Raw genomic sequence first — 9,263 nt, 5'->3', positions numbered from 1 at the left:
GTTTGAGTTAACACATCATATATTGTTGTAGCATTGTTCTATCCAATTTAGGAACAATTCTTATTTTCTCATCAAGAGGACACACCGTTCATTCCTCTCAGTTTTGGCCACAGAATTCTTTGTATCACTAGTTCCTGGAACAGAATTGCTGCAGTTTAATAACACGTCAATGAATCTAGCATCTGTTTGTCATTGGCTGTGTGGTTTGGATTTTTGTCCTTGTGGAAGAAATAGATTGTGAGTTCAGTGTTTATTATAGCAAGAATCACCAGAATAAGTAACCGTACTGAGGTGAGGTATTTGCGCATCTTCATTGTTTTCCTCTCCTGTAAATGAATATTCAAAGCAGTTACTAAAACATATGGAAGATCTTCTCATGGTGGGCAATAATACCTCTTCTCTGAAATACATAAGCAGTTTACTATGTGTGTATGTTCTCAGTACATGAAGGTATACAAGGAACATGAAACACATCCAAAGAATATGAAGCAGCATAAATAAAACCAGGGCTAATTCACTAGGAAATCTACTTTATTCTGTTTCTTATATCATCACTACAGGTTTTTTCTCCACATACTTGAATTCATCTGCTGAGTATGTGTGATTATAACCGTATTTGTTATGCCTGATGAAGTATCCTTAATGACTTACCATAATTTTAGGATTTTCACAGCTCTCCTGAAAATCCTTGGTCAAATGCATGCACAGATTGCATTTGCCTCTTTCATGGTTGCACAGTCTACATGCCTCACAGGTCCTGCGGGTGAGTGGTGCATCCAGGTCTTAATTTCCCTCCACTATTCCCCATCTTAAGGAGAAATTCTTATTACCACCCTTAAATATGCACCCGTTCATTATGTGCTATTTATGTTTCATCCCATGTCTACAATTCCAGGCCTCTAATTGTTTCGCATGAAATCCTAATTATCATCTGTAGCCTCCTGACCCAATGCCATCAGCAAACTATATGCCAAAGACATTTAAGAAAGTATTAGATAAGAGTGGTCCCAAGACTCAAATCTTGGAAGATCCCCCTCGTAATTTTCCTCTAGATCAGTAAATCCCTTTGCAAAACAACTCAAAATCCTCTAGATTTTTACTCACCTTCAATTTTTCCATCTTTTTCAGTTCAAAAAGTAATTTCCAACTTGGTACAACACGAACGTTATAACGAAGTCCTGAGAGATCCAATCTACTGTGTCTCCTTTATCCAGAATATCAATCATTAAAAAATGTCCAATCTTTCCTTCCCAGTAGTTTCTTAATTAGTTCCTCTTCAGTAACCTTCAAAAGGAAAACGATGAGAGACTTATTTTCAGTTATAAACATTTATTTTACATAAATTTAGAAATTAACAAAAATACAGAATAAATCCTTTCTAGTAGTGAAGGTGTATTGAAAAAACAAAACTAATGGAGATGTAAATTATAAGAAAGCCTTTAACTTAATATGCAATGACACTGGATCAAAACACTTGGGAGAAGAAAAACTTTCTCACTTTTTTCAACTTCTTTTATTGTATTCAGACAGTGTCCAGGTACATATTTTTACTTGTTCTGGCAAATTTAGATGGAAGTTACTAAAAATATATACATAATCAGCCAAGTCTGAAGAAGTTAACTCCAATCCAAAACAAAGGCACAGGTTAGATACATTACTTATTTGGAAAGCTTTAATTCTCTTTAGACTGCTCTTTCTTTAAGAAATACAAATTTGTTAATTTCATGTCCTTGAAGTTTAGAAGTTAACAACACTGGCATAACCAGGGCTCCATTCTCAAATGCTTTTTCCAGTTTCTACTTGTTTTATCTAACTTATTTACAATGGTCATTGACCATACTTATGAACTAAACAGATGGTATCAGTTAATGCAGATACTAGCTGGACTTGGAATGCAAACTTCAAGCATGGACCTTCGATTCCTCCTTTGTTGTTCACCTTAAAAAAACTCAGCTCATTGCCTGAACACTCTCTGCCAAACCCAGAAAATGAACCAAGGTATGGTATACATTTTTTTGCAACTGATGCCATTCTTGTATCATGAAGAATAATGGGGAGCTCACTTGAAGGATCCTGATGCTTCTGACGCCAAAACAGCAGACCCTTTGCACTGTTTCTGGTGACATTTTATGTCATGAGGATGTTCAGTGAAATCTTTTGAATTCTAATTCTCTAGAATCTGATTCAACAATATCTGGTCCTGTCTAACTGGGATATTGGCTATCAGGTCTTAGAGGATTTCCAGAACTCTTCCTGTACTTATTGAATTAGAAGTATCAAAACTGCTCGCAATATTATGATATTTCTGTTTTCTTCAAGCATCAGAGTGTGCTAAGATACACAGAAATATAAAATAAAGCATGTTAGACAACTATTTTCAATTCCCAACACTCTCTTTCCCCTCCCATGCTTGTCTCTCCCACACATTCTGAAATGGTTCATCATTCTCTGAAAGATAGACATCCATCAGGTTTTTCATGGAAGACAAAAACCACACAAATAAAAATGTGTAGCTCATCCCACTATTTCAGTAATCAAGAGTCAGCACAATTACACAATACCCCTCCTCCTCGTCGGTGATGTCAAATGGCAGGGATGCAAATTTCAATCTGAACAGAACTCCATTTCTATCACAAAGAGAAGGTCATATTTTCTTTCCATCAGCCACAGAACAATTTACGAAACACCCATATTTCTCATTTGGTGAACTGAAACTGTGTCACGAGGAAGCTAGCTTTATACATAAAACCATATGTCATTATTACAACCATAATGTTGGCATTTTTATGATATCAGAATGCTGTTTTATGAAACTGTTCACTACTACTGTCATCTTGGTGTTACTGATGTGCATGTGAAGATATCCTTGCTAAATTTACTAGGTAAGATGTATCTAGGAATCTTAGCCAGAACATAATGGTAATGAGTAGGAATAAATGAATAAACAATAGCGAGGCAGATACATTTTGCAACTAATATAGAATGTTGGGTTTCAAGATTGAAGCCAGGTACATTGTCAGGTACCAGAGGAGAACTTTCTCTACATCACCTGGTAGTGGGACAGGTATCACACTGGTGGGCCATGAATTTTATTAAGCATGGAAAGCCTTATAATCCTTAGCTGTAAGTGATGAAGTAAAAGTATTTGTAACAACATCCCTCACTGGAGTTTGGTTGATATTTTAAGCTTTAATTACTGACTTAGAACTTTTACCATCCAGACAATCTAGTACTAATCAGTAGTACCTGTAATTTCTCCCACATACTGTTCTAAGAACTGCTTGCCTGAATTTTTCAGTTAGTTCTAATTATAACCTCTTATGTAGGAAACTGCAACATGTCTATATCAAACTTGTATTTTCATCAAGACAGCAATTGAAGATTGAAAGTAAATGGGACCTTTCCAATTTTTGAACATTAATGCCCAAAAGCCACTTGTTTATCTTGAAGATACTCCATACTGTAAGGCTTCCACTCTTATTGAAGCCTAAGTCATACCTGAAAAACATTCAATCTGAAAACATTCATCACTGAAAACAACATGCCTTTCAGAAAACTCAAAAGCTAGAAGCTTCCCTTATACAGTTGCAATAAGAAATTTCTCAGTGTTGCACATATAACTTTTATTCAGTTATGAGGAAAGATTTCAGCCTATGTCTTCCAGTTCACAGCTTTTAAGGGCAGAAGGGATCATTTACAATCATACAATCATTGTGTTAAAGCATGACAAAAAACTGTACCCAGGAATTTCAGAAATTAGCTCATAGCTTGTTTATATACTAAAATAACTTTAAATATGAAATTCAGTCCTCATCAAAAACTTAATTTGAGGATATACCTTATCACTAGGTAAGCTGTTTCAGAGCTTTGTTATCCTCACCTTTAGTAAGTATATGTCTTATTCCCAGTGTCAATTTGTTTAGCTTTAGGTACTATGTTTTTTACTTTATCTTCAGCATGACTAAGCATCCAATACAGTAAAAAAATCTCTTACAAACATAAACACATATTATCATTATATGTTAACCCTTTCTTGGATGAAGTAAGAAGATTAATTTTTAATATCATAATGAGACATGTTTCCAAGATGCTAAATGACTATTATAGCTCTTTCTGAATATACTCCACACATCTTATTGGATCTTAGAATTTTTACACATTATTTCACTGATAGTCTTCACTAAGATCACACATAAAGAAAACACCATTTCCTACTTACTGCTCTTCTGTCTTTGTATCAAAAACTCTGTTCAACATCTCAAATACAGCACTATACTGAGAACTCATTTTCAGCCAGTTATCTATTATGTCAGCAGGAGAGCATTCCAGGATACTGTTCTTCATCTTGTCAGTGTGATCCTTACTTTTTTTTGTTGAATTTGAGTGCCTTCCTTTGATTGCTAAAATTCTGACTGCTCAATGAATGCCTTATACAGAGTACAATGTTTCCACCATTGTTTCCAGCCCTATCAATTTCTGCCTTATCTACAGATTTTGTTACTGATTTTACATATACTTTTTAGTGCTGAGAAAAATACTGAATGGCATTGCGTCAAAAACACCTTCCTGAAAGCCTGTTCTCTTCATTTTACTCCTTGCAAGCACTACAGGTTTAATTCAGTCAATGTTGTTTTATGGAATCCCATAAAGTGATTTTTGCTTAACCACAGTGTTATTCAGGAGTCAGGTGAAAGACTCACAGAAGCCTAAGCTTCTGCATTGTTACCTTTATCAGCCAAATTTATAGTCTTACTAAGAAATGATTAAAGTTTGTTTGTCCAGATCTATTTTCCATAAAATCATCTTGATTAGTATTAATTACACTACCTCCTTTAATCTCTTTACTGACAACATTCTATAGTGGCCTTTCCCTGCTCTTGGCTAGGATTAATGTCTAATGAAATGGCCTATGATTACCCAGTCATCCTGTTTAGCTTATCTTCCATTCCATGGAATTTCCCAGTGTTCCAAGCTGTGTTTTTAAAAAATCAAAATTAATGGTTCATGGTGCTCTGTAGCCAATTCTTCTAGTATTCTTAAGTATAAGCTACCCTGTCTGGCAGATGTAAAAACCTTTAACTTAAATAATTGCTTAGTTTTGACAAAGTAGAGGGTATATCAAGATACCTTAGTATTACACACACTACTTACACTAGGGCTAGAATTTACTTTGGTTTTGATACACTTAAGTAATTATCTGGGTTAGTCACCCTTAGACTCCCTATATAGTCAATGGGGAAGTCAAACAGGCATATAGTCAATGCCAAGTCAAAAAGGCATTTTAAGAGGTGATTTATCTGTCCTGTTCTAGAAGACTACTTTTGGATGAGAGGAACTGCACTCTAGTCTCTCTGATTATATTTATGCTAACTCCTTTGACTGTTAAGAGAGCCTGGAGAGACTGTCTCTGTTGCAGACATCTATAACATGGATTACATTTTGTCAGCTGAGTCCCTCCCTGTCTCTGTACACATAACCCCACCCATTCTGCTCCAGTAAGACTTGAACAATTTTGCCAGTTTCGAATATATTTGACAGAGGAGCACAAATCTCAAAGATATTTAATGCCTACAAGTTTTGGGCTAGAGGGGACACTCTACTAGTATCCACTTGCAGGAAAGCAGCAGACCTAAGATTTAGCTATAGACATGAAAGAAACCTTAACAGAAATGTTATGAATGCCACAACCATCTTATTCAAAACAAAGCATACAAAGAAAAGGTGCAAAGCCATTGGACACAACCAGTCTTCATTAGATCTGCTACTTGTTCAATTTATAATGACTTTCCAAACTTTTTTTAGACTTATGAAAAAGAATTCACTAACTGAGAGGCAATATAATACAATATTGCCCACTAGAATGTAATGAAGCAATCCATAATAAAATGCATCTCTGGAACAAGCAATTTACAATCTCAGGAAAAAATTCCTTATTCGGTCATTCAGAACCAGGTTTTATTTCATTTGTTCAAAGAAAGAACAAAGTTAATAGGGTAGAAGATTCAGTGACCTTTCTATAAAGTTGAAATACCAGTACTTCTGGCCCTGAATTTGGAAACCAGGTATGAGAATTTCTCTTATTAATGAAAATAAATGCTGACATGAATATCAGCATGAAAACTGAGATAAAAGATTTCAACCTGGGTTTATTTAACAGTTTTTATTTTTACCATTTTAAAACTATATTATATTAAAGATGATAAAAGCAGACATACAGTAATCATCTACTTAATATGCCATTTTTACCACTGCTGCCCCCTGCTGGATAGAACAATTTCCAAGTGTATGTATTTTTTCATACTTAGCTAGTGAACAATTAGTTTTAGGGACATATTTAGAGACATTTCAGTACATATGACAAGATTGATTTTGCTTATTCAAATAATTTCCCTTTAACTTGAAATGATGTTTATCTAACAATAAAGAGCTATGTGTATATTTTAACGAGTTAAAACTATTACCAAAGTATCAGTTCTGATATAGAGGAGAAATGTATTCTCAAATTTCTTTTGTAAAGTAGAATGACTTACTTCAAGAGATATTTTGACTCAGTTAAACATGCTGCAATACCCATGACATTAATGCTAATGTCTTGTTAAATGTCATCTTTCAGTGAACATTATAAATGAGGAGGCATAAAAACAGAATAAAATCTAACAAAACTTCTTGGTAGAGCTTGTCTCCAATATTTCTCTTTCTCTCTTTTTTTTTTTCCATTCATCCATCCATTTGTCCATCTATCCATCTCAGGAGAAAGTGCTTTCATTATATGCCATACTCCCAACAATAATAAAAATATTTTCTGGGAAGATTTAACTCTTACTGCAGGGTAAGCCCAATTATATTGTCATGAATAAGTCATTCCTTTGCAAGTATATCTTCAGATGCATATAAATCAAAACATCCTTGCATTTAGCTAATGACAAGCTTAACAACCATGCAATGCTTGTTACAGAATCTTACATTCCCCCAAAACTTTTATCTTTTTTGATTTTCCAGCACAAAGCCTGGCTTAGGCTGATCAGTAATTTAGTCATAACTGACTCTAATTCTCTCATAATTCTCTCTCTTTCCAAGTATTTTGTTTGAAACCCTGAAAAGTTCTATGGCTTACTTTTTGGCTGGATTGAGTATCAAACTGCATGGTGAATCTTGTGAAGAGAAGGATGGGAAGTAAAATCAAAGGAATACTCAAAAAGACATCCAGAGCAGAAGACCATAAGGACTAAGAAATGCCCTACTCACTCTGAGCAATGCTTTATCTAGCTCAGCATTTTGTCACAACAACAGGAGAGGCTATTTCAAGTCTGGCGCTATCTGTGGTCTGTTCCCCTCACTTCCCCAGAATACACCATCATTAGAATTAACAATGTTAGAGGGTACAACCGTAACTGTTCCTTTTAGTATATACTTATAAACCTGTTTTCCACAAATTTACATAACCCCTTTTTGAATCTACTGACACTGTCTGTCTCCACAAGATCCTGAGGTAAAAAAAAATCCAGAAATTCATTATCCACTGTGTAAAAGAGTACTCTTTTTCATCTGTTTTAAACCAATCTCCTGCAGTTTCAATAAGTGTACTGTAGGATTTGATCAATAACAGTTGTGTACTTTTTAGTATCTCTCCCATAAAGCAGATTCTCTCTCTCTTAACCATTTTACTTGTTTTTATACTTTTTCTAACTACATGTCCTTTTTAAGACGCGGAGACCACAACTGCACACAATACTCAAGATGTGGGTAGTACACTACAGTCTTATATAACTGAAACTGAATGCACTTGCATATTTTTTAGCAGAACTAGCAGAATCCTTTCACCTCCTCATGTATGTCTTAGAGAATACTGGTAGCAGGCATTTGATTTAGTTAGCTACATTAACATAACATAGCTCCTGGGATCACTATACTGTTCTGTAGATCATCTTAACATTGGTACTGATGAGTGAAGACAATAATCTGTAAGAGTGTTTTCTCCCTTCTCCCACATGTTGTGTAAGTTGCTTTTTCCATAAATCAACACAAGGAAAATGTGTGTTGAGGTGGTGGTGGTGGTAGATAAGTATCTTATTACATTCAGTAAAGCTGATGACTAGTGAAGCTGAGGGCTGAGAAAACCATATCCCTTGGCAAGTTCATTCCAATGGAAAGCTAAAAGGAGTTGCCTCTTATTGCTAACATGAGAATATGCTCTAAATATGGTTTCATCAGCTGACTATTTAAGCTTTTTAAAGTAATTTACTCAAATGACAAATTCCATCCCAGATCTCAATTACAAATACGTGTTGGTTGGATTCACCGCAGTTGCAGATGAGCAGTCTCCTGCTTTCATGCAGAAAATCTTGCTTCTTACCTTTTCTTGTGTCTCAGGGAACACTATTAATTCCCAGTGATCATGACCACATGCAGCATCCGTTTAGCTCAGAAAAGTCAGAGTTGGTATCGCTTTGCATTGAGTAGACCTTAGGAAAATTAGCAGAATGCTTTGTAAAAATAACGATTTATAGTCCAGAAGTTCTCTACAGAACTTCATGGTTTTTAAAAAGGAAATGAAATGTGATCTTAGACTGAGTGCAAACTGATTTGATTCTACAGGATAAAGTTTAGAGTTGAAAACTGACACATTGAACTTGACAGTATTCTCTCCAGTTTTCCTAAGGAACTGATGCTTGCTCTCCAAAGAGCTAAATCACTTAATTCTCCCCCTCTCTTGAAGTTTGTATTTTTCCAAAGGTTCCTTGTTAATATGTATCTAACCTGCTATATGCATTCTTTGGTGTGCTTAAGAAAATGTCGTGTCCCCAAGCTGGAACTGTTAAATTCAATTGCTTACTTTCAAGCTGTTTATAAAGAAGTAATTTTCACTGTAAGTTGCTGTCTTCCAGGTTACAGCAAGCTCCACACAAGCTACTATCTGCTTTTGTTTCCTTCTGGCTCTTTTAGCAATATAGCTCATTTTTTACATACAAGTCACTTGGGAACACCATTAGCCTAAAAGCAAAAGATATTAAAGCAGTATATGTGGTGACTCATGGGAAACACGAGTGTATTGCTTTTAGACTGCAGCCACCACTTCCAGGTTGTTGTTAACACACCAGTAATAACACAGGAATAATGTACTGAGGGTTTTTTTACATCTAGAACAGTGATACAGTGCTGACAAAGGGTTGAGAAATGCTCCACAAATAAAGGAGTCACTGTCCAATAGAGTTTACAGCTGTTACTCATTGCTTCAAGAACACATTAAAGCTGATTTAGATATG

General features: G+C 35.2%; 1 long non-coding RNA gene across 1 annotated transcript; it reads right to left on the bottom strand.

Moving 5' to 3' along the window:
- On the bottom strand, positions 1-8,417 carry LOC106489963 (uncharacterized). The gene is made up of 3 exons (XR_001293501.1): positions 8,354-8,417; positions 1,105-1,284; positions 1-326 (listed from the first exon to the last, which is right to left on the bottom strand). It is a non-coding gene; the product is annotated as an uncharacterized lncRNA (long non-coding RNA).
- Between the last annotated feature and the right edge of the window lie 846 nt (positions 8,418-9,263).

The sequence above is a fragment of the Apteryx mantelli genome, chromosome 2 (genome assembly GCF_036417845.1).
Source record: "Apteryx mantelli isolate bAptMan1 chromosome 2, bAptMan1.hap1, whole genome shotgun sequence".
In the NCBI taxonomy this organism is placed as follows: Eukaryota; Metazoa; Chordata; class Aves; order Apterygiformes; family Apterygidae; genus Apteryx; species Apteryx mantelli.
This window is presented reverse-complemented; position numbering and strand designations above follow the sequence as displayed.